Source organism: Podarcis bocagei (assembly GCF_964188305.1).
Source record: "Podarcis bocagei genome assembly, chromosome: 8".
In the NCBI taxonomy this organism is placed as follows: Eukaryota; Metazoa; Chordata; class Lepidosauria; order Squamata; family Lacertidae; genus Podarcis; species Podarcis bocagei.
In genome coordinates this window covers 13,393,529-13,419,017 of record NC_138133.1, presented here as the reverse complement: position 1 = coordinate 13,419,017, position 25,489 = coordinate 13,393,529, and the positions used below count along the sequence as shown (strand labels likewise).

The 25,489-nt window shown below is 42.4% G+C and overlaps 1 long non-coding RNA gene across 1 annotated transcript in view; it reads left to right on the top strand.

The window, feature by feature from the left end:
* Positions 1 to 24,924, top strand: part of LOC308593982 — a 32,008-nt gene extending 7,084 nt beyond the window's left edge. Inside the window, exons 2-3 of the long non-coding RNA XR_014011184.1 lie at positions 3,497 to 3,598; positions 24,730 to 24,924. This is a non-coding gene — a long non-coding RNA (uncharacterized lncRNA). The remainder of the gene's footprint in view (positions 1 to 3,496; positions 3,599 to 24,729) is intronic.
* Positions 24,925 to 25,489: the final 565 nt, after the last annotated feature.

Genomic DNA, 25,489 nt, shown 5'->3' with positions numbered 1-25,489 from the left:
AAAGGTATTGAGCTATTGCTTGCCAGCTTCCAGCCCCCGCTTGGGCAGGGGGCATCTTGTGCTGCCATCATGATATGTAAATTTACAGGGCCGACGCTGGCCAGAACCCCTAAAGAAGTCCCAACCAAGCTGCCGCCAAGCCAGCTTCCTTTTCAGACACACACTCTGTGCAATGCAAAAAACACACTCCGTGCAGTGCACACACTCTCCATGCAATGCAACTACACACTCCGTGCAATGCAAAAAACACGCTCTGTGCAGTGCAACTACACACTCCGTGCAATGCACACACAAACCCTCCGTGCAATGCAACTACACACTCCGTTCAATGCAACTACACACTCCGTGCAATGCAAAACACACTCCCTGCAATGCACACACCCTTTATGCAATGCAACTACACTCCATGCAATGTAACTACACACTCCGTGCACTGCACACACCCTCCGTTCAATGCAACTACATACTCCGTGCAATGCACACACACTCCGTGCAATGCAAAAAACACACTCTGTGCAATGCAACAACACACTCCATGCAATGCAACTACACACTCCGTGCAATGCACACACACCCTCCATGCAATGCACACGCTCGGTGCAATGCAACTGCAAATCTCCTAGCAATGCAATGCAATTGCAGCCCGTGCTCTGCAACGCAAACTGCAATGCGGGCACGCAAGGTGCTTTCTCCCAGTTGCATATTGCAAACGTGGCGCCCGTTACATCCCTTGCAGTGAGGTAACCACCAAAAGGACCTAAGTGTCCAGGTAGAGCAATGGGGGAGCATGCAGCTGTCCCATACAGGGACCAATCCTGCAACCTAGGCATTACCGGCACTATCCGCTGACCCAGTGAAACCAATGCTTCATGGACCACATGGGGACACTATTGAGGCCGGAAACACTTCCAGGCCATCGAATTCTAGGGCAAAGCCCTAGGATCACCTGCTAGGCCAGGCATAAATGTTTCCAGTGAAATATCAGAGTTGAGGTAGCCCCCAGCTTGTCCAGGTACCCCTGCTTGCCCTTTTAGAGGGAAGCACCCCTTCAAGAAACCCAAAGTTCTTTTATCACAAATGGGCCGCTTAAGGAAAATAAACTTGTTCAGAAACAGCATAGTTCAAGAGCATATACAGAGTGCTCATAGTCCTTGGAGGCACAGAGAGCCATAAAGCCAACCTTCGGGGATACTATAAACGAAAGTGATACCAGCTAAGCTGGGAACAGCCCTGACTAGCCCCACAATTTCAACAAGAGAAATGGGGGAAACCTTTTTGCGAAAGAAAGCCCCTAACGGGGGGCTCTCTCACTATTGGGAAAGGCAAGCCACAGATACAGGGAGAATCTTCCCACAGGGCAGGGTAAGGGGTGGGGTGGGAAATCGAACAGGAAAAGGGGGGAATTAAATTATTTAAGGGACTAGAGAGGATTAAAAAGAAAGGGGAAATAAAGGGGGGAATTAAATTATTTAAGGGACTAGAGAGGATTAAAAGAAAGGGGAAATAAAAAATAAAGAAATGTAACCAGACAATGAGAAGATTGTCCAAGTGCTCCATGTGATCCGATGCAAAACGGCCAAGAGGACGTCCCTACGTCTGGCCCTTCTATTTATAACTTCTGACTCCTCCTCCAAATTGGTAACAATCATATTTCCCCAGCAACCCGATTAACCCTAAAGGCCAGGGTTGCAGATTAATTTGCCTAGTCATGGCTGGGCGGCCTGTTCCCCAACCGCAACACGTGCTCTCTGTTAGGGAGAACACGCTTTGTAGTCCAAAGATCACCTGTTTCCCCACCTTAATCTAGAAGACCCTGATAAAAGTATGTGCATATGCCTCTTTAATATTAGTCTTTGCATTTTTGTTTTTGCTCATAGGCCATGTAGAAGGTTGCTGGAGCTCCGGCCAGTGAGGTGGGCCCTTCCTCTCTAATCTTAGATGTGTTGGGATTGGTTGTACTCACTTTATAGCTGCAGGGGGAGAACTTGGCACATGCCCAGGAACAAGACAGACCTCTGGTACTGAAAAGGTGTTGTAGCACTGGGTTTGGGGATAAATTAAGCCATGAATGGTGTTTTTATAAACAAAAAACAAACAAAAAACCCCCAAAGAAAATTCTGAACTCAACTTGTAATTTTGAAAGAGAGCAAATTCTGCATTACCCGATGATATCACAGGAAACATATTTACTAGGCAGGTCTTTCCAGACCTGCGAGGACACCAGATGAAAATTTGATTGGTTTGAGCAAGGGCATAGGCACATATTTAGGATTACAATTTTTCATTTTTTCATTTTTATTTCAATGTATCTGGCTTCCTTTCATCAAGCAACTATAGCAAGCAGTGCCACTAATGGGATTCCAGGAAACTGAATGCAAGTTAATGTAAAATTACTCAGTTTGCTTGTTTACAACTGGATTTATTGTCCTGCCCACGGCTAATTTTTGTTACATTAAACAAGAAAGATACCATGGCATTGATGGAAATTCTAACGATAGTCACTACCTCGGCTGGGAAGCCTCAATTTGTTAGTAAACCCATCAGGATTTATAAACTGAAATACAAGGTTTTCTTTTAAAAACGCACACACACAATAGGCTATACGCCTCGCTTTTACAAGTAGTGACTTTAATTAATGCATTTAAATAATGCATTTGGAATAATGTATTGGAACTATCTGTATACTGAACAGCTGCCATGATGCATTCCCTGAAGAAGTGGGAAATTAAGTATTGCCTGTAGATCACATGGATGAGGAGTGCCTATGCAGGCACATGTGTATGTAGCTGAAGTGTGTCACACACACACACACACACACACACACACACACACACACACACACACGTTGGCTCGATGTATTGAAAAATGACTAAGAATTTGCTGTTTTTTCATGACACCTGAATAGCCACCTCAGTCTGCCCGAAAGTAGGGCCAGGACGTCACCTTACAGGCCCACTGCTGCAAATATATGCACACACACACACACAAACATGACACTGGTGGCACTGTGGTCTAAATCACTGAGCCTCCTGGGCTTGCCGATTGGAAGGTCAGCAGTTCGAATCCGTGCGATGGGGTGAGCTCCCGTTGCTCTGTCCCAGCTCCTGACAACCTAGCAGTTCCAAAGCACGCCAGCACAAGTAGATAAATAGGTACCACTGCGGTGGGAAGGTAAACGGCGTTTTCGTGAGCTCTGGTATCCGTCACAGTGTCCTGTTGTGCCAGAAGCTGTTTAGTCATACTGGCCACATGACCTGGAAAGCTGTCTGCGAATAAACACTGGCTCCCTCAGCCTGAAGCGAGATGAGTGCTGCAACCCCATAGTCACCTTTGACTGGACTTAACCGTCCAGGGTTCTTTAACCCATTTTTACACACACACACACACACACACACACACACACACACACACACACACACAATATTTCGTAATTCACACCTTCCCTTTGTCCTGGTCCCCCCCCCCTCAAGTGGGTTTTTCCTGTCTTTTATTCCAGTGATGAGCTCTTTAGGACCTGGGATCATGCCTCTTTTAAATTAAATGTCTCTGTCCTCCCCTGAGCTGTTCGGAAAAGGCTTTCAAGAAGACTGCACCCACGGTAACTGGCATGCAAAGTGGATCTGTCTCTTGGTGCCTTTTTAAGAAACAAAAAAACAAGACGCCATTAGACATCAAACTTCCCACTTAGCAGAGAAGTCTCCTGACAACTCTGTTTCAGATACCTGATGAATTAAAAGCCATGTCTTTAAAAGCTGCACAAATTCTTGGTATCCTTGAGCGGTTCAGCAAGGTTGGTGCACCAGAGACTGAAATAGATGATTACAGCCTTGAGGCCTTGCCACAAATTGAATAGAAAGTATTGCATTTTATTGTAATCTCTCTCTAGTCTTTCTTGGATTCGAAGCCCGTTGACCTTTCTTCAGCACATCTTTTTTATTTTATTTTTAAGAATACTGAAATAATATAATTCACAATTGCTGAGCTGATAGAGCCTGGGCTGGCTTCGATGGGCATCAGGGTGAAGCTGCCTCCCTTGGGAGGGGGGCACTGTGAATTAGGCATATATGAAGGTAGGAGAGAGAGGTTTGGAAGAGTCTTACTCTTTTGTTGCAGAGTTAGCACAATGACAATCCCTCTGAGCACATTTGCTTTGCAAATCAGTGAAGATTTTACTCACAGTTTCAGAAGTTACTGCAAATAAGTCTTCATCCGTAGGCAGAAAAATAAAGTGGGAAAGTGTTCCAAAAGAAAGAACTTGGTTTCCTTACAAAAGAATCATGCAATCTTAAGATGCAAGCAGCAAAAATATCTTTTAAGAGAGATTTTCCATTCATGAAATTTTTCTTGCAGCTGGCAGCTCCAGCTACTTTGAGGAAGGGCTGAGAGAGGGAGGGAAGGAGGAAGTAAAGGCTAGTCTAAGCCACCCATGGCAACTTGAGCTCAGGGCTCAAGTTAACCCTTCCATGCACACAAGTGTGAGTCAGTAACTGTATACTGCAACAAGAATTCGTATCTGAATGCTACAGCAAACATGTTGGATCTAGCAGGGTGTGGGGGGCTTTTGGGATCTGCTTCAGGTGGAAAAATGGTTGGGGCAGGCACTGGAAGGAGAATGAGAAGTGCTGGATTTTTATTTTAATGGCTAGCCTTATGGTGGCCAGATAATAGTTGCATGGGGTAAACCAGTTCTAGGCGAGACCAGCAGGAAAAGGAAGCTAAGAGGTATCTGACTAGTTTCCATTTTGTATATAGCTTTGGAGCAGCGCACTGCTAAGTAAAGTTTATTAGTTTAATTCAGTCTCTGTGGACCATTTGTAATCTTGCAAATACTACATGGTGTGAAAAGACAAAATGAAAATAAGGCAGTGAAAAATGGGCCAGCTGAAGCCTCTAATAAAGCTGCTATTTGAAGAAAATGCTGCAGAGAACTGGAGAATCTGGAAGCAAGGGTTTGAATTTTGCAGCACTGTAAGTAGAGAAGATAGGAAAAGAGAGCGATTCTAGTCATTTCTGCATGTGGCAGTTGAAGAAGCAAGAGATGTATGTAATGATTTCCAGTTTGGTGATGAAGTAAATAAGTAAAAAATCCGAGTTTTTATTAATACACTTGAAGTATGTTGCCTACCCAGAAGAGTTACTTATGAAAGGTACAAATGCTTCATCAGTATTCAGAACAGATCAACCAAGCCGTCAGTTCCCAAGACTAATGTATGAATTCATTAAACCTGGGCCTGTACTCACCTCTCACTGAACTGGCAAACCTGTGTCAGGGCAGTATCACTACAGAATGCAAATACTGCTCTCCAACAAAAAGATTTCCTTGCACCCAGAAAGCTAGCATGTTGGAGACAGGACTGGGCTCATTTCAAAAACTGCTGTTGTTATCTTGTTCCCATGCTGCCACGGTTGACTCAAGGACTGCCTGCTCTCATTGAGGGATGCTGTGTTAGAAAATAGAGTCATTCTGGCTAAGCAAAGAGGAACAATTAGTGAAGTGTAAAAAGCTAAACAGCATCTTAAAAAGCAGAGACATCACCTTGCCAACAAAGGTCCGTATAGTTAAAGCTATGGTTTTCTCAGTAGTGATGTATGGAAGTGAGAGCTGGACCATAAAGAAGGCTGATCGCCAAAGAATGGATGCTTTTGAATTATGGTGCTGGAGGAGACTCTTGAGAAGATCTGCAAGAAGATCAAACCTATCCATTCTGAAGGAAATCAGCCCTGAGTGTTCAATGGAAGGACAGATCCTGAAGCTGAGACTCCAATACTTTGGCCACCTCATGAGAAGAGAAGACTCCCTGGAAAAGACCCTGATGTTGGGAAAGATGGAGGGCACAAGGAGAAGGGGACGACAGAGGACGAGATGGTTGGACAGTGTTCTCGAAGCTACCAGCATGAGTTTGACAAAACTGCGGGAGGCAGTGGAAGACAGGAGTGCCTGGCATGCTCTGGTCCATGGAGTCACGAAGAGTCGAACACGACTAAACAACAACAACAAAAAGCTAAGTGCCCCGGGCTAATCCATCTCTGAGCACCTTGTTTGAGACAGCAATAGGGAACTCTCTTCACCACAAAGTAACAGATGAAGTTTGTGGTTAGGTGAGGTGTCAAAAGTCAAAGCTTCAAAGGCAAGGGTCAGCAGGAAAAAAATAGTCCAGCTAACCACAAATAGAAGAGGACAGGATATCAGGAAGGGCTTAGAGGCAACAGTAAGGGGTGGTTGAAACCCCCTCCCACAAATGCCTAGTTAAGGTTGCTTATCAAAGGTCATGATTAGCCTTGGCAACTGTGCAAAGGTGCAATAAGCTGGGAGGAAACAAGGCATCAAGCTGTTTATGTGAAATTATAAAGGCTTACGTGTAACCTGTAGGGATGTGGGTGGCACTGTGGGTTAAACCACAGAGCCTAGGACTTGCTGATCAGAAGGTTGGCAGTTCGAATCCCTGTGACGGGGTGAGCTCCTGTGGCTCGGTCCCTGCTCCTGCCACCTAGCAATTCGAAAGCACGTCAAAGTGCAAGTAGATAAATAGGTACCGCTCCAGTGGAAAGGTAAACGGCGTTTCCGTGTGCTGCTCTGGTTCACCAGAAGCGGCTTAGTCATGCTGGCCACATGACCCGGAAGCTGTATGCCGGCTCCCTCGGCCAATAAAGCGAGATGAGCACCGCAACCCCAGAGTCGGTCACAACTGGACCTAATGGTCAGGGATCCCTTTACCTTTATGTGCAACTTGTACAGGCAATCCTCATTTTGTGAGGGGGTTCCACTCACATTGGCAAAGCGCATGCATGCCCATTCTGCCCTGTTCCGCCTCCACTTAGCCCCTCTCTGCCCTTGCCCTGCCTCTGCCCTGCCCCTATTCATGATGCCTTTCTAACATTTGGGGGCCACTTCTGAGTTCGGCGCCGTGCCTAAATCGCTTGTTGCCTGTAATGGGGTCTCTTGTCTGCACCGCAAGGTGGATGAGGCACCATTCTTGTACAAGAAAAGAATCCTTTTTTGATTTGCTACTTGTCACCTGGTCATTGGTTTTTTGCTAGACATCGAAGCTCAAACTGGCTAAGTTCCACAACACTTCTAAGGTTAGAACTGGGTCTTTTCCATAGTGCCCTCCCCAGTTCTGTGCACCTTGCCCTACCCCCCTCTTTTTTAAAAAAATGAAATTAAATTTTACATAACAATTCTAAATTCAGACAGATTATTATTATTATTATTATTATTATTATTATTATTATTATTATTATTATTATTATTATTTTCTTTATTTACAACATAGTCCACAACAATTTATACATGCAAACAAACCCACCACCAATTTTATTTTATTTTAAAATTCAGACAGATCATTCACCTCTTCATTTAGGATTCTCTGAATCCCTTGATTTCCCTTCACCCTTTCATGGTTACCATTATCAATCTTTTCCCCCATCTGCTTATCTTATTTTCTCTAATTTGTTAAAAGAATAATAATTCATTTTTCGTACATTACAAACATTACTCAAATCCTGCCAAGGTTTTTAGTTCTTTACAGTGTTCTCTTAAGTACATTGTAATTCCCCCCCCCATTCCTTCTTAAAATCCTTCTCTTCCTGGTTTCTGATTTTCCCAGTCAGTTTCGCCATTTCGGCATGGTCCATCATTTTCATCAGCCATTCCTCTCGGGTTGGAACGTAGTCTTTCCATCTCTGGGCCAGTGGTATCCCCACTGCTGTCATTGCGTACATGAATAGTCGTTTCTGCTCCCTCTGAATCTCTGTACCTAAAATGCCTAACAAAAATAATAATAATAATAAATAATAAATTTTATTTATATCCCGCCCTCCCCAGCCGAAGCCGGGCTCAGGGCAGCTAACAACACTAAAATAGTGCAACATTATAAAAACATCATAAGAATTAATTAAAATCAAAATTGATGGCAACCATAAACTAAAGTATTGTAAAGATTGCCAAAGGAGGGAGTCAGGCTGTGCCCTAACCAAAGGCCTGGTGGAACAGCTCTGTCTTGCAGGCCCTGCGGAAAGATGTCAAGTCCTGCAGGGCCCTTGTCTCTTGTGACAGAGCGTTCCACCAGGTTGGAGCCTGTAGCAGGAACCCCCCCACCCCAATCATTCTGTTTGTACAAACTTCACACACACTCACACTCACACACTACATACGCCACATTTCTCTTATGAATTCATAGAAAATCAACCATACATCGGATTTGCACTGTTCCATTTTTATTTTAATATCAAAGGAGGGTGGCTTGGTTTCTGGTCAGCCATAATCTCTTCAGCATACCAGCACATCCACAGGAGCCCTGCCCAGTTGCTATGTCAACCCTGATAATCCCAGACAGAAGACAATCAAAAATCACAAAGAACAGTGGATTCACCACAGGCTGAAACAAAGGACAATGATCAGATTTTCCCTCTGGGGGCAGGAAACTGCAAACTCCCCATTGTCACCTGGAAAGTACTCATGGGGAGGGGGAAAGGAGGAACCAGCCAGGTGACAGGACACTCAGGTTACCACCACAACTCCTCCCTCAACCCCTCCTTTCTGTAATGTATGCATGATGTCAACCCCTTCTGTAATGTATGCATGATGTCAACCCCTCCTTTCTGTAATGTATGCATGATGTTTCTGGGGGTGGGCTTGACCTAGAGGAGGGGAATTTCAAAAGTTTTTATAAGGTCTTGCAGCCCATTGTTCTGGGTCTTTCCTCTCTCTTGCTAGTGAGGGAAACACCCTGTTGCAACAGATCAATAAAGGCCAAGCCTACAGGCTGCTGTTTTGCTCCAAGTTATCCTGGTTGGTGTCTTTACTTTTTGTCCAAGAGAGCCCTCAGATTTTTCCGTTAACAGTTGGCGACCGCGACTCAGGGACACTTGGTTCTCCTGTAAAGGTGAGAGGGGAGATAGAAGGGATCGGGCGCCACTGGGCAACCTTAGCCCAGGGATCCTTCTTCCTCGCCCTGCCTCCTCTTTGCGGGCGGTAATCAATCGTCACCAAAAGCTCAACCAGGGGAGCAAAGGCGAGGTCAAGCCGGCTAAAAAGAAAAGGATCCTGGGATTTGCGGGGGACATCTTCGAACGTGAGTATGGTTTGAAGTAAATGCATTGGGAGGGGGGTGGAAAAGTAACGACCCCACGACAGCCAGACTTTCCTTCTCTCATTTCTGGCGTAGCCCCTCGGAGTCGGCCGGGTGCGCTCTAACTTTACCCTTTTCTAACCCGATTCTCCCCTTCGGAAAGTGGCCAGGGAGATCGCGGAACTTTACTGTGTGGCGCATACCTCTCGGAGTCGTCTGGGTACGCCAAAACCTTTCTCTTTCTCTCCCCTCAATTTCTTACACGGTGTGTGGCCGGGGAAATTGTGGTACCTTTTGCTGTTTTCCGATGTTCCCCCCCGGGGTCGTCCAGGAACATCTTAATCTCTCTATCTCTTTTCTCCCCCGTTTTCCGTCTTGGAATTGAGTCCGGGAAAGCGTGGCTCTTTTACTGTTTCTCTGACATCCCTCTCTCGGAGTCGTCCAGAGGAGTCTTTCAAGTATTCTCTTACTCTCCACCTACCCTAACTCTGCAAATGAAGCTGCCCCTCCTGCCTGGCGACCTTTGTTAGGGATGACCCGGGTATGTGAGAACGCAAGGTCGTTTGCTCCCCTTTCAAAACTTTGTTTTCTCGGACCCCCAATCTGGCACTGCACAGCGCAGGCGTCCAGTAGGGAGCCCAAACTTAGTCTCAAAGGCTAGGCAGGAGGCTGTTGTGGAGGGTAGAAGGGGCAGTTCACGAAGTGGGGCCCCACACTAGGGTTAGTCTTGTAAACAGCGCTGAGGTAAAGGAAGTCCGGGCTGAGAGACCCGTGGTTTGAGTTTCCGGGCTGAGAGACCCGTGGTTTTGTTTCAGGTTCAGGTTTGAGATTTTCAGAAATTAATTCGTGGTTTATAGATAAGTAGGAATTGTGTTAGTCAAGGGTGCTTTGAGTACTGAAAGGATTTTTTTTTCTGTTCACCCTTTCTTTCCCATTGCCTTTCCTCCCTTGTGTGTGTGTTTCCACTCTTTCTGTCTTTAGCGTACTTTGTTAACGAAAAAAAATAAAATAAAGCCCAATAATAACATATGAGAGAATGGGAGCTCACTAAACACCCTAGCTGGACTCCTCCTGGCAACAAAGCTTCCATGAAGCCTTTTTGCCCCAGAGAGGATTCTAATATGCCCCTCCAGCTTGTCATCTCCAATTAGAGAAAAAATAGAAATAAAATAAAGGGGCAAAAATGGTCAAGTTTGTGTTGTTAAACTGTAGCCTAGAGCTGGAACGTGGAACTGTAAACTTAATGGTGCACAGAAGGCAGTAGATATAATAACAGCCCATGTTCTAAAATGCACATAGTTTTAAATTGCAAGCTTGCTTCAAAAATCTTAAATCTAAGGAAGCCATGTTGCGCCTTATCAATCTTAAAACAAAACAAAATGGAGAATGGAGTGTGCAAATGTTTGTTATTTGAGAGAGGCTCTAAAAGAGAGTTTCCCTCCCAAGTGGTGAAATCCTGTATACGTGCTACTTGTGTTCTGAAAGGGGGATTACCCCACCTCTTTCTTCTAGTTTTAAGTGAGGAGGGTGATTCTAAGTCTAATGGCAAATGATGTTTGTTGTAACTTTTGAGTTTGTGAGAAGGAGAAGTTAACCTAATGTTTCTGCTGCAAAAGCCTAGTTGAGCACAACTGCTCTCTCAAGCTAAAATGCAGTGTATGTATTTCATTAAGCGTATGCCTATAAAAGTATGGTGTTCATTCTAAGAAAAAATATTTGAGTCCAGTTTTAACTTCGATTTGATTGGACAGAAGAGTTATTGTAAGGCTCCTGATACCAGTCTCTATAAGACTTCATGGCCTCTTTTGTTAGAAAATGCCCCCCCTCCCCCTTGTTTCACTCTGCCTCTTTCAGTTGGTTTCTCCCTTCTTACTTCTGTGCTTTGGTGAATACTTAAATTGCTGAGTTTCTCTTTTTGGTTTAAAATCAAACCCTGTTTTCAAAATCTACTCCTTACCCTTCCCTTCCCTTATTCAAATGGTAATTTAGCCAAAGGATGCAACATTTTCAATAGTATAAAAGGTTTGCTGAGACATGAATTCTGCACATGCACAGAGGCTAGATCAGCTAAAGAAGAGAGAGAGAGGAAGGGGGGAACTGTAAGGGGGGAGAGGAGGTTTCTTCCAAATGTAAAAGAAAACTCGGAACCATTGAGGAACCATTGAGGGAAATCACCCTTAATCTGTCTTTGCTCCAGGGGCTACTTAAGACAAAAGGCTAAAAAAAACAAAACAAAACAAAACAAAACAAAACAAAGCAACAACTAGCCCATCAAAAGTCAAGAGCTTTCCAAGTTCCAAATCTTAACATGCCAAATTCTTTTCACAGGTAAATATCAAAGCATTCCCCCCTCAATGGGAATTTTAGGAACAGCATTTCCTGACAGGCTTCTCACATGAAATAATTTTCCCTTTTAACAGGATATGTGAACCCCGATAACAAAGTGTTTGTCCCTTTTTCCTCCCACAGCAACTTTCTTTCTGTTCTGTGAAACAAGTCTGAATCCCTGACTTCCATCTCTTTATGGCTTTGACACTTTTTTTAAAGTTACAAATAATCTGTTTTCATTTATTTAATCTGTTTCTCCATGATGTCTATGAAGTTAATCGAAGCACAACCAAACATTGTTTGGTGAATGGTATTTGTTTACCTTTTTGCCTGAGCATTTCTTATTAATTCTGTCATTTTGGCTAGTGCAAGGTACCTGCACAACTTTAAATTGCCATTCATTTTTCTTGGTATTAACTCATTTCCCGTATTAACATTACAGTTGATGTTGTCACATCAAGAAACACTATTTTATTTTCATTTGGGATGTTAGAATGCCAAAACAGATTACTTCAGGTTACTTATTAATTGTGTGTTTTAGCATTTATTTATTTGGTTCCTCATAGGTCATTTTGTGTGTGTGTGTTTTACTTTGGGGACATGTTCATCACATGTTGAAAGTCAGTTTCATGAAGTTCTTTTATCAAATAGCACATGGTGAATTTAAAGTTTTTCCCCATGGTTTTCCCATTTTTTTTCAGTCTAGTAGTAATCTGTGTGGTTTTGATAATATATATAATAATAATTCTTTTCTAAATCTGATGTCTTTGTGTCAAGTTTGTTTCCATCTGACTGGTAATCTAATTTTTTGCTTTCTTTTGCATTTCTTAACCTTTGTATTTTTTACAGTTCTCTTTCTCTCCAAAGTGAAGGAAAGCAAACGAATTTGGCAGATAATAACAGTAGTTATAGGAAAATGTGATAATAATATTGGAATGAATGAAACGCTTAATTCGCTAAGATTTTTATTATTTGCAGCTTCCAACAGAAACCGAAGGACATCCTTTTTGCCTTTTGCCCCCTCCCTTTTCTAACTGTCTTTAAGCCCCCAAACCCTGCCCCTTACAGGATATCACCTATACAGATGTGCAATGATGAAAAGCAGCAACAACCCCTCAACTCAGTTCTTCCGTCATCACAAGACACCAGAGTTTTCAAGTGCCCACAGCTATCTCTTTCAAAGGATATAGACTGCCAGGGGAGTGGGCCTGACAAAGGGGGGTGGAGTTGACTTGCAAGGACATCTTTTCACTTGAACCTCAAGCCTCTGTGCTCCAGGATTCAAAAGATACATGCGTAAAAGATCACAATTGTGTCAAGATATGCAACTGATATTTAATTAGTTTGTTTTGTATTAAGTGTTATTATGTAGGAATGTTGAAATGTGTCTGACAGTGTGTTATTTCCACAAGGGGGGTATTTTTGTGTGTAATTTTTATGTTTAATGTCTTATTGCTTACACACCAATGGAGAATTCTCATGCATTTTATACTTTCTAATAGCTCACACTATTGTGTAGTCCAATGTTTAGCTCAATTTATAACCACATTTCATTGTTCCACCTGGCACTCTGCCAACTTTCCCTATCCATTTTAAAATGTGCTAAAACTTGCTTTACCAAGGAGAAGCTTCTAAGAAACAGGAAGGTGGATATGCTTTGGTTTAGCAGGAATGATCCCTTATAGACTTAAATTGACTTATTTGGACAACTGCCCTTGTTAAGAATGGTTTTCTTTTAACAGATTGGTTTGAAGACTTGAGAACCATGGGGCAAGATAAATTCAAATTGGACTCAGTTTGAATTGGGCAAGTGTATCCAGGCTGCAATTAGCTTTTTGGTCCTTTAAGTGCAAGTGAGCAACTTCTCATGAGCCCAAGACCACAGCCTATAATAAAATCCCATAGCTAAAGGCCAAGGCGAAGACCTCTCCCTCACGAGATGCCCAAACCTGTGCCAGCTATGGTGAATGCCAGGCGACATGGTTAAATGAAAGCCCTGAGGGGATTCAACAGACAGGATGTGTTGCTGTAGCACTGTCGGTGTGAGACCACAAAACAGCTAGCTTGACACCTGAGAACACAAAAATGGCGGGGGGGAAGCAAACTGCACTTTTCAGTCATTAGTGGACCTTCCTGCCTAAATGTAAAGCATAGATCACTATTGAGAAAATATTTCTTCCAAGGTGCTAGAATACCACAAGTAACTGAGCAACAAATTATTAATTTACGTGATATCCTATGTCTAACTATGTGCACTGTTACACCATTATATTTCTATGCAAATATCCTTAAAGTAGCATGATACCCAAGTCCCTTTCAGGTTCACATGGACACACACATCTGGGACGGAGAATACCAGGTTATTATTTACCACCTTAAATTGTGCGGAGAAAAGGATTGCAAAGTAGCCACCTTTGCAATCTTATCTCCGAAGGGGGGAACTGTAGCAGGAACCCCCCCACCCCAATCATTCTGTTTGTACAAACTTCACACACACTCACACTCACACACTACATACGCCACATTTCTCTTATGAATTCATAGAAAATCAACCATACATCGGATTTGCACTGTTCCATTTTTATTTTAATATCAAAGGAGGGTGGCTTGGTTTCTGGTCAGCCATAATCTCTTCAGCATACCAGCACATCCACAGGAGCCCTGCCCAGTTGCTATGTCAACCCTGATAATCCCAGACAGAAGACAATCAAAAATCACAAAGAACAGTGGATTCACCACAGGCTGAAACAAAGGACAATGATCAGATTTTCCCTCTGGGGGCAGGAAACTGCAAACTCCCCATTGTCACCTGGAAAGTACTCATGGGGAGGGGGAAAGGAGGAACCAGCCAGGTGACAGGACACTCAGGTTACCACCACAACTCCTCCCTCAACCCCTCCTTTCTGTAATGTATGCATGATGTCAACCCCTTCTGTAATGTATGCATGATGTCAACCCCTCCTTTCTGTAATGTATGCATGATGTTTCTGGGGGTGGGCTTGACCTAGAGGAGGGGAATTTCAAAAGTTTTTATAAGGTCTTGCAGCCCATTGTTCTGGGTCTTTCCTCTCTCTTGCTAGTGAGGGAAACACCCTGTTTCAACAGATCAATAAAGGCCAAGCCTACAGGCTGCTGTTTTGCTCCAAGTTATCCTGGTTGGTGTCTTTACTTTTTGTCCAAGAGAGCCCTCAGATTTTTCCGTTAACAAGCCGCAGCCGAAAAAGCCCTGGCTCTAGTTGAGGCCAGCCTAACCTCTCTGTGGCCTGGGACCTTCAAGATGTTTTTATTTGAGGACCGTAAGTTCCTCTGTGGGGCATACCAGGAGAGGCGGTCCCATAGATACGAGGGTCCTAGGCCGTGTAGGGCTTTGAAGGTTAAAACCAGCACCTTAAACCTGATCCTGTACTCCACCGGGAGCCAGTGCAGCTGGTATAGCACCGGATGAATGTGATCCCGCAGCGAAGACCCCGTAAGGAGTCTCGCTGCGGCATTCTGCACCCGCTGGAGTTTCTGGGTCAGTCTCAAGGGCAGCCCCACGTAGAGCGAGTTACAATAATCCAGTCTGGAGGTGACCGTCGCATGGATCACAGTGGCTAGGTCAGGGCGAGAGAGGTAAGGAGCCAACTGCTTAGCTTGGCGGAGATGAAAAAATGCCGCCTTTGTTATAGCTGCAATCTGCGCCTCCATGGAGAGGGAGGTATCGAAGATTACACCCAAACTCTTAACGGACGGTGCTGGCACTAATTGCACTCCCGCAAGAGATGGGAGTTGCCCCCTCAATCCCATATCGTCCCGTCCCAGCCAGAGGACCTCTGTCTTCGAAGGATTTAACTTCAACTGGCTCCCACGTAACCATCCAGCCACAGCTTCCAAGCATCTGATCAGTGTGTCTGGGGCCGAGTCAGGATGGCCATCCATCAACAGATAGAGTTGGGTGTCATCAGCATACTGATGGCAGCCCAGCCCAAAACTCCGGACAAGCTGGGCGAGGGGGCGCATAAAGATGTTAAAAAGCATCGGGGAGAGAATCGCACCCTGAGGCACTCCACACACCAAGGAGTGGCGGGATGACAGTTCCCCCCCCCAAGCGCCAGAGTCCCCCCCAAGACTCTGTTTCCCCCCGCAAATGCTATTTTAAACCTTTTTTTCAACTCATTGTAAATCCTTTCCCAGCATGCTTTAGTTATCTTGCATGTCCACCACATATGGTAGAATGTGCCTTCTTTCTCCTTACATTTCCTGCAAACATTGGAAGCAGTTCTATACATTTTTGCTAGTTTTACAGGTGTTAAATATCACCGGCACATCATTTTCATCTAGTTGTCCTTCAATGTACAGCACGCTGTAAAGTCCATAATTTCCCCCAAGATGAAAATTGAATATTGTGCCCAATGTCTTATGTCCAGTTTATCATTACTGATTTGATTTCTTCGTCCTTAGTATGCCACTCTAGAAACAATTTATACATTTTAGATAGTAACTTCACATTATTTTCCAATAATCCCTTTTCAATCCATGAAATTTCTATACTAAATCCATTTTTTCTTATCTGTTTTAAACACACAATTTACCTTGCACCTCTCTTTATGTGTTCTAGCAACCAGGAGTTTTATCCAGGCCTTTAAAATTCCAAATATTACGGTTTTATTTTGAAGCTGCTTTAAAGTAAATTTGGTTTTATGCTCCCACTAAAAAGCTTTTGCATGTTCTCATTTTATTATTAATTTTTAAAATGTTTATTTTTTATTGTTAAAATTATAAAAGCCATCTTGAAATAATGTTATGGATAAGGTGGGATACAAATATGTTAAGTATCACTAAAGTACTTTATATCCTTTTCTAATTGTTGTTTTTTATTTTAAAATGAAGGGTGTTGTAGGTTGTGTGGGGTTGTAGAACTTGGCTGTGCTTTGATCCAAAATCTGGGCACCAGTTGGTACCTATTAAATAATGGATATTATTCCACCCATTACACTTTATTCATAGAGAAACAATCCAAACCATTTTACAGGAAAGAATTTTTAGGCTAGTCATACTGCCAACTATGAACAACAGTCCAATTTACTCGGCTCCTTCTTTTCTGCTTATAAGAAACAGTAAAAATGTTCATTGTGCACATTCAAATGAGTTTTTAGCTTTGCCAAATCCAAATTATAATGTAAATGATTGACCTATTCAAATATTCATAGTTGTCTATTTGCACATCATTATCATTAGTTGCTGTCTTCCCTGATTAAATCTTAGCCTGAGCTTTGTACGTGAATATGAATCCGTTTCATGTGTATTGTATCAGTTTCTTTCGCTCCAGATGATGTCTTCGTTAGACTGGATGCAAAGCCGTGTCCTTATTCAAAATGGTAGCCTATCTCGTGACTGTGGTTTCATTGCATCTGCAAAATTCAAAGTAGGAGAAGGATTAGGAACTATGAATCAGGAATAAGCCACAAGCTTACGGTGCACAAGCTCTATGCTGCCTTTTTTTTTTTTTTTTGTCTACTGATTTGCAGGGGTTAAATAAAACAGCTTCTCCAAGGTAGTATTGTATAAGGGGAGGCTGGGGGCCATAACTCTGCTGGCAGATAATTGGATACAACTCTGTGTCTAAGATGGTGCCTGTAGTATATAGTGATATAGTATCACTATAATATAATTAATTCAATTGCACACAATTGCACTGCATAATTCTATATATATAGATAAAGGTAGGAATTGCTGAAGAGAGAGGTTTGGAAGAGTCTTACTCTTTTGTAGCAGAGTTGGAACAATGGCAATCACTCTGAACGCATTAAAACTTGGTTAGATTTAAATATTCCCTCATCCACCTTTATACAAATGTTCCCAACAAAAATACCTAGGCTAGAATAAATCAAAGTCACTTTGCTTTGCAAATCAGCGAAGATTTTACTCACAGCTAACACACACAATATGGCTTTTTTCACTGCCATATATTTAGCATATTTGTTACCCATAGTCTTGGAACAGAGAACCTCAGTCCCAAGGACCTAATGTAGTTTCTCTGTCTCACTCCTCAGACTCTTCCCCAACCCGGATCCCACACTGACCTTGCTCTGCACCTTCGTTGATGGCTCTTGCGTGGCTGGGATGTGTTTTTGAACTGTGATCATGTCTCTTGCTTGCTTGGATGTTATTTGTTGGCATCTGTCTGTCTTGAGAGACAATGGAGTGTGCATCCAGGGCTGAAGTCAGACCAGCAGCACTGAAGTGACCTGGATGGAGAGAGCTGCATTCATGTGGGGAGTAGGGTGCAGTGAGTGAAGCTAGGATGCAGCCTACTGTGCAAGGGTGAGAGTCCCATCTACAGCATTGCACATGTTCGCACCTAACAGCTCTAGAGATCGGCAAATCTCACAACTGGGTTTCCCTCTGTTTCAATTTCTTTTAATATTTATGTTCTCTACTGTTTCTGATGGTCTTCCTGACAGTCTGCATTTCAGTGCAAATTTCTCTTAACATACACCGTTGTTTATGCAATTTCCCCAACATAGACATTCTGCAATGCAGTTTGCCCTAATGCAATGCATTTCTTTATGGTACTTTCACTAATATATACATTTATTAATAATTTTATTTACATCCTATGCCCTTTTAAAACATGTGTGTGTGTGTTTGGGGGGCTATTGGGTTGTTGTTTTTATTTTTATTAGGTATTTTGTGGTTTTATATCTTGATTTTATTCTGTGAACCACCCTGTGACCCCTGTGTTTAGGGTGGTATAACAACAACAACAACAACAACAACAACAATAATAATTTGTGCACACACTCTATCCAACTCTATGCATATTTGTACACATTCTTGACTGGAGAAATACATTGCAAAATTCAGAGCAGTGTCTGATGATAGATTGGGCAACAGATGTTGGACATAATATAATGTTTGAAGACTGGGAAAGGTTGTGGAGGAAAGGGGTCAAGTTCACCGCATGTACGGTGTTAAAGGAAAATGTTATGAAAATGATGTGTAGGTGGTACTTAACCCCTGTAAAACTAGCAAAGATCTACAGTGGTGCCTCGCAAGACGAAAAGAATCCGTTCTGTGATTCTCTTCGTCTAGCGGTTTTTTCGTCTTGCGAAGCAAGCCCATTGACGGATTAGCGGATTAGCGCTATTAGCGGCTTTTAGCGGCTTTTAGCAGCTTTTAGCGGCTTATCTGCTGATCGGATCAGCTGATAAGCGGCTTAGCGGCTTAGAAAAAGGGGGGAGGAAAAAAAACAGCAGGAACTTGCAATGACCGCTCCCCGCTTAAAATGGGGGGTGCCCTTTGCGTGGGCGCGTGCAGCCCCTAGATCTGGAGCGGCCCCAACAGCATAGGCTTGGCTTTGCCTTCCCTCAGTTGGGATACCTGGAGGTCTCCACCTACCTCAGTCAGTTGTCCAATCCCACCTGGGGGAAGCGTTGCCAAGGAGACCAGGCCAGGTAGGGGAGGGATTTCCTGCCCACACAATAGAGGGAGGATCTTACCTAGGAATCCTCACTTGGCTCCAGAGCTTCTCCCACCCTACCCACCCTCAGTTAATGTCTTATTTTGCAGGTTAACTTTTCTTCACAGGTTTTCCAGGTTAACTTTTCTTCACAGGTATGCGGGCGCTGCTACGTTAAGGTCGCTGTTAAAGGGCCGGAAAGGAATTTCCCTGCATTGGCAGGTTTCCCATAGCAAAAGTCACAACTTTGGCGGTATCAGGCCTTGGGCGGAATCCTTTTGTCCATCTTCCTCTTGCGGCGGCAATACCAGGGTTCCCCGTTAAAGGGGTTTTCTGAAGGGAGGCTTTGGCCGTACACCAAAAGGTCGTCATTGCTCTCCCCTGCGGCGGCGTTACGGGGGCGGCCATCTCTGCTTGAACATATGTTCTCCAGAGCCGGCCCATTCCCCCCCCCCCACACTGGATAACCCTGATGCTCCCTAGGTCCCCGGCTGGGGACCGGGGAGGGAGAACGCCCAATGCCTGAGCCAAGGTCTACCCACATTTGAAATTTAATAAAGTTGTGGCCAATTTAATCCCATAGCACGTTTTCTTGAGTCGTTATTCCACATGACGGGGGGGACCGTGCAGGATCTGGGGACTCTGCCTGTCCACGCAAGACATTGTCGTCTTGCAAAGCAAGCCCATAGGAAATTTGTTTTGTGAAGCACCTCCAAAACAGAAAACTCTTTCGTCTAGTGAGTTTTCTGTCTTGTGAGGCATTCGTCTTGCGGGGCACCACTGTACCACAAGAGTGATAACCTATGTTGGAAATGTAAAGAAAAAGAAGGTACGTTTTACCATATTTGGTGGACGTGTCCCAAGGTGAAAGACTTCTGGGAAAAGATTTATAATGAATTGAAAAAAATGTTGAAATATACATTTATTAAGAAACTAGAAGCCTTTCTACTTGGAATAATCGGTTAGGAAGTGCCCAAGAAAGATGTTAGATTGTTTTTGTATGCCACAACTGCAGCTAGAATTTTGTTGGCCAAAAATTGGAAACTACAAGAAGTACCAACAGTGGAAGAATGGCAGATGAAGATGATGGACTTTTGGGAGCTAGCCAATCTGACCGGAAGAGTCTGCAACCAGAAGGAGGAGGAGTACCAAAAGGAATGGAAGAAATTCAAAGATTACTTAGCTAAATATGTCAAGATAGCTTAAATAGCATTACTTGCGAGTATCAGATAGGACTAGGATTTAAATATGTGATGTTGTAAAATACGATGATAAAAGTTAAAATGAAAAGAAAGAAAGATGCAAAGTAAATTTTATGTGAAAATAGTTTTGGAAAACTGCTACAATGATTTATATGGAAACTCAGCTAGGGGGATTTGAGGAAGTCACTCAATAATGTTAACAAACGTGGAACTAACATAAGTAAGGATAAATGTCTGTCTGTCTGTCTGTTTGTTTGTTTTTGATGTTTTTTGTTTGTTATAAATTTAGAAAACCAATAATTTTTTTGGGGGAAAATAATAATAATTCAGAGCAGTGTGCATTTTGAAAGGAAACCATTTTTTGTTTTGCATATTGTTCTGGAAAGTGTGGAGCAAGTACCTGACAGATTTGCGCTTAAGAGTCTAACCATCTTAAAGATACAGTAGCATATATCAGCATGGGGTGGGTGCACAAAGGGGCTGTAGAACAGGAGAGAGGGGGAGGCATGGAAATGCGGGTGGTGGTCTGTGTGCAAGGGCCAGTTTAAAAAAGGTGGAAGGGGGAGGCAGGGTGAAGATGATAATGGTGTTTGTGAACATAGGAGCTGCGCAATAGGAGAGAGGGCAAGGCATGCAAAATGGCATGATCTGTGTGCAAGGGAGAGTTGAGAAAAGTAAGGAGGTGGATGGAGCAGAAAAGGGGTGCAAAGGAATGTATGCAGCCACTGCTGTCTGGATATTATTAGCCCAGAGATGGAAAGAAGGCAAAGTCCCTACCAGAGAAGAGTAGCCGATTAAGTTGATGGACTGTGCCGAATTGGAAAAAATGACCGGAAGAATCAGAAACCAGGAAGACCAACATTTTAATAAGGAATGGGGAAAATATGTAATTTACCTTAAAAACCATTGTAAACAATTGTAAACAATTACGTTAGTAGGAATAACACTTGCATCCTAAGGTTGAATTTTGGGTATACTGGAGGTTTAAAAGATTCAAATTTATTTATTTTTACAATAATTTTTATTCATCTTCAATTACAATAATCCAATGGTAGCCTCATTACAACAATGCCAAATTACAATACAATTACTAATCTCAGTCAGTCAGATGCCAAATTAGATTTGCATATTTTTTGATTTGCATATTTTTCTTGTGTGGTGATGATGATGATTGTGTTGAATGTAAAATTGTAAAATTTAATAAAATCTATTAAAAAAAGAAAAAACGATGGTTAATATGGGGCGAATGGCAAGGGGGGTTGTGAGTGGAGCAAGCAGATGTGTGGCCCCTAGTCAACATACAGTATGCTTTTCCCTGGGTTTATGTGATGCTTATTTATCTGGGTTTCAGAAAAGAGCCATAGAACTGGAAATCAACTTTGCTTCTGCTAAAAGGCTGTAGCGCAATTCAGCCATATCTGGCCGCAACATAATCCGTATTTGCCTGTTGATCCTTCAGAATAAGATAGTAAGAATGGGAAGCCACTGAGACAGATCAGAGACTGTATGATTAATAGGAAACAAAACCTAGGAGCTTCTTTCATTTACAGTCCTGGAAACACATCCTTGTTTTAAACAAGCAAGCCCACGGTCTAATTGGATTGATGACTTCTGGCATTTGCATATATGTGTGTGGATGTACATGCTGCAGGAGCTGTCGTAGTTTTGCTAATTGCAGACAGAAAAAGGAGAGCCCTAAGTTAGGAAGAGGAGGGAAGACCAATTAGTCCTCCAAAATTATTGGCTTCAAAGGAATTAAGAGAAGAAAGCCATTCCACAGCAATCTAATAGGCTTGCCTAGTTTTTGCTTTGGCTCTTATATTCCAAGTTACTCCTACACATTAAAGTATTTATCATGGCACTAGAATGCTGCATTAGGAAGGATGAAGAGCATCATAACACGAAATCCCTTGTTCAGAGCTAAATTAAGTTTAAAAACAGGAATGAGGAGCTTGCTTTCCTTCATCAAATCTGAAGGCGAAGCTCTCTTCAGCAACAGAATCTAAAGCTGTAAGTTTAGTCCTAAGTAACAAGGCATCTGAAACATGATCCAATGTTATATAAGATCATATTGTACCAACTACACCATATTAGCAGAACTTGAGTGATACGTGTAAACACAACAAATACCATTTGTGGAGTAGACGGGAACAATATTAAAGAATATAAAACTGCGGAAAAAACAATGACAGTATAAACAGTACAATGAGAATGATTGGAAGACTTGTTTTGTCAAAAGTCTTTTTTTATTTAAGTGTTTATTTAAGTATTAATTAGGAAGATTAAGTTTTTTTATGCACGTAAATCTGCTTTTTCTTCTTTCTTTTTTCTGTATTTTCTTCTTTTCTTTTTTCTTAATTCTTTTTTCTTTAATTTTCTTTTTGTAGAATGAGATTGTAAATTCTTTGTATATGTGTGTAATTTAAAATAATAAAGATTATTTTTTTTTTAAAAGAAAGAAACATGATCCAATGAGGTAGAGAGGGTGAATTCCTTTTCAGATTTTCCTGTTCTTGCTGGGGTTATACTCCCTCTGAAGGAGCAGGTACGTAGCTTGGGGTTTCTTCTGCTTCCATTGTCATCACCTGAAGCTCAGGTGGCCACAACGGTGCAGAGTGTTCATCAAAACTTACTTTTTGTGCCACGTTTCTTAGCACAGGTCTGGGCTTCCAAGCTCTGTGTCTGAGCAGTTCTTTTCCCCTGTCCTGGTGCTTTCCCTGGGAAAACTCGCAAATAGCAACCAGAGCTTCAAAATGTGGGTGCACACCTGGAAAGTGCAGAACAAAAAGTAGTCTGTATGAGCCCTGAAGTAAGGGATCAATGGGACCAGCGTCTGAGGAAACTCAGAAAATATGGGACAGCAGTCCTTCCCAAAGAGTAGAAAGCACCAAAACTATGACTACATTTTGCCAACACCGCTACAAATTAACAAAATTAACACTTAAATTTCATTGCTAAGCCATCTTTAAAATACTGTGCAATTCAATAAAACAACTAACGTAATTTCTATTTACTTATTCTATCACCTCTTTAGTTCCTGCTCAGACACTTGATTATGTTGATTGTTTACAATGATCATTAGCCTGTATCTATAAACGTGCAGCACTTTGAACTTCTCTTAGGAAGCAGGGACTCCTTATTCTTTGCCATTATACATTTTTTAAAGTGCTATATAAATGCTAAGTACTACTGGTTGAATGAATGAGGCCTTGGGTTTAACTTGCCTTCTTGGCATTCTCTTTATAACATCATGATAAGCAGTAGGTAAGGAGAGAGATCTTTAGAATCTGTCTGGATTTGGTTGATGTAAAAAATATCTTTGTCAGGCTCTGCTCTTCAATGACCCTGCATAGTATTGCAAATCAGAGCTGTGGAACATGAACAGATTTGTTGGAATGAGTTTCTTTAACAAAGACACATGGTTACATAAATGGCAAAATAAGCCCTGCAGGAACGCATAACGAATCTTTCGTTTTCTTTCCTGTGGATGCTTGCTAACGTTCTTGGAAGCAGCCACAGATGCAAAAGCATTTGGAAAAGAGAAAATGAAAGGACAAGAAGGAGCTTTCATAAAGGAAATGTTTGAGACAGATGCTTAAAATTTCCAGGGGAAGGGGAGACTTTGTAGGCAACATATTCAGGTTGGCTCATGCATGTGGTAGTTGTTGTTCTCTTTGACATCTGGTGGGAGGGCGTTCCACAGGGAGGGTGCCACTACCGAGAAGGCCCACTGCCTGGTTCCCTGTAACTTGGCTTCTCACGTTGAGGGAACCGCCAGAAGGCCCTCGGTGCTGGACCTCAGTGTCCTGGTAGAATGATGGGGGTGGAGACGCTCCTTCAGATATACTGGACCGAGCCGGTTTAGGGTTTTAAAGGTCAGCACCAATACTTTGAATTGTGCTCGGAAACATACTGGGAGCCAATGTAGGTCTTTCAGGACTGGTGTTATGTGGTCTCGGCGGCCACTCCCAGTCACCAGTCTGGCTGCCGCATTCTGGACTAGTAGTAGTTTCCAGGTCACCTTCAAAGGTAGCCCCACGTAGAGCGTATTGCAGTAGTCCAAGTGGGAGATAACCAGAGCATGCACCACTCTGGCGAGACAGTCCACGGGCAGATAGGGTCTTTGCTCCAGCTGGCTGCTGGAAAACTTAAAACAGCAAATTAGTTCCTCCCTTTCTGTATTTTACACTTGAGAACTTTGTTATCTACATCCTGAAAGTCACACCTTTGAAAGCCTTATTTATAATTTCTGTTACTTTGACCCATCCTCATTGTGAGATACACATAATTGTAACTCAAGCAAGACCACCTCCATCTTTGTTATAACTGAAGCAAGATTAATGTCATCTTCTATGGAATGTTGGGATTAAGTTCACTGCATGTAGGGCTTTGAAAGAAAATATAATGAAAATGATGTACAGATGGTACTTAACCCCAACTAAATGAGCTAAAATGTATAGAATGAAAAATAGAAAATGTTGGAAATGTAATAAAAAAGAAGGAGATTTTTACTATATGTGGTGGACCTGTGATAAAGTTAAAGCATTTTGGGAGAATATATATCATGAGTTAAAGAAAATGTTACAATATACTTTCCCTAAGAAACCCAAAGCATTCATGTTGGGAATGGTAGGAGATGTAATACATAGATCTGATCAGAAACTATTTATGTATGCCATTACGACAGAAGGACTTTAATTGCCCCAAAATGGAAACAACAAGAAATACCGACAATACAACATTGGCAGACGAAGATGATGGACTCTGTGGAACTGGCAAAGCTGATGCGGAAAATCCGACACCAGAGTGTGATCAAGTGTTCCAGAGAGATTGGAGTAAATTTATTTATTATATAGAAAATCAGTGTATACAATTAAAAACGCTAGCAGGATTGAGATAAAGCTCGCAATGTTTACAAGAAGAATTTTTCTACCTGTATTTTAAAAATTTGAATAATTTGAAAAATGTAGAATTGTGATGATATAGATGTGTGGATTTAAGATAAGTCTTAGAAAACCATAAGATGGGTGGAGGGAAGTGGCTAGCTCAGCAGAGCTAATAAATAAGTTATAAGATATTGTATTATTGTTAAACATTTGGAAATCTCTCTCTCTCTCTCTCTCCATCTCTCTCTCTCTCTCTCTCTGTGCCATCTTGTTGCAGGCTGATGTCATAATCGTATATTCTCATCATGCTGAAATGCAAGCTTCAGAAAGGGGAAAGGGAAAGTGGAAACACAAAAGGGAAAGTTTAGAACGAGGATATAAAAAGGATGGGGGGGAGGGAGAGATGAAATAGACAATGCCACCATTTCATCCTTGATGTAAAAATTGTATCAGAACATTCAAGGAATGTGAAAGCTGGTGGATGAGCAGAATTCAGTATGCACATCAGTTGATGCCGTGCAGACTGGGTCAGTTGGTATTAGGATTTGCAAATACCAAATT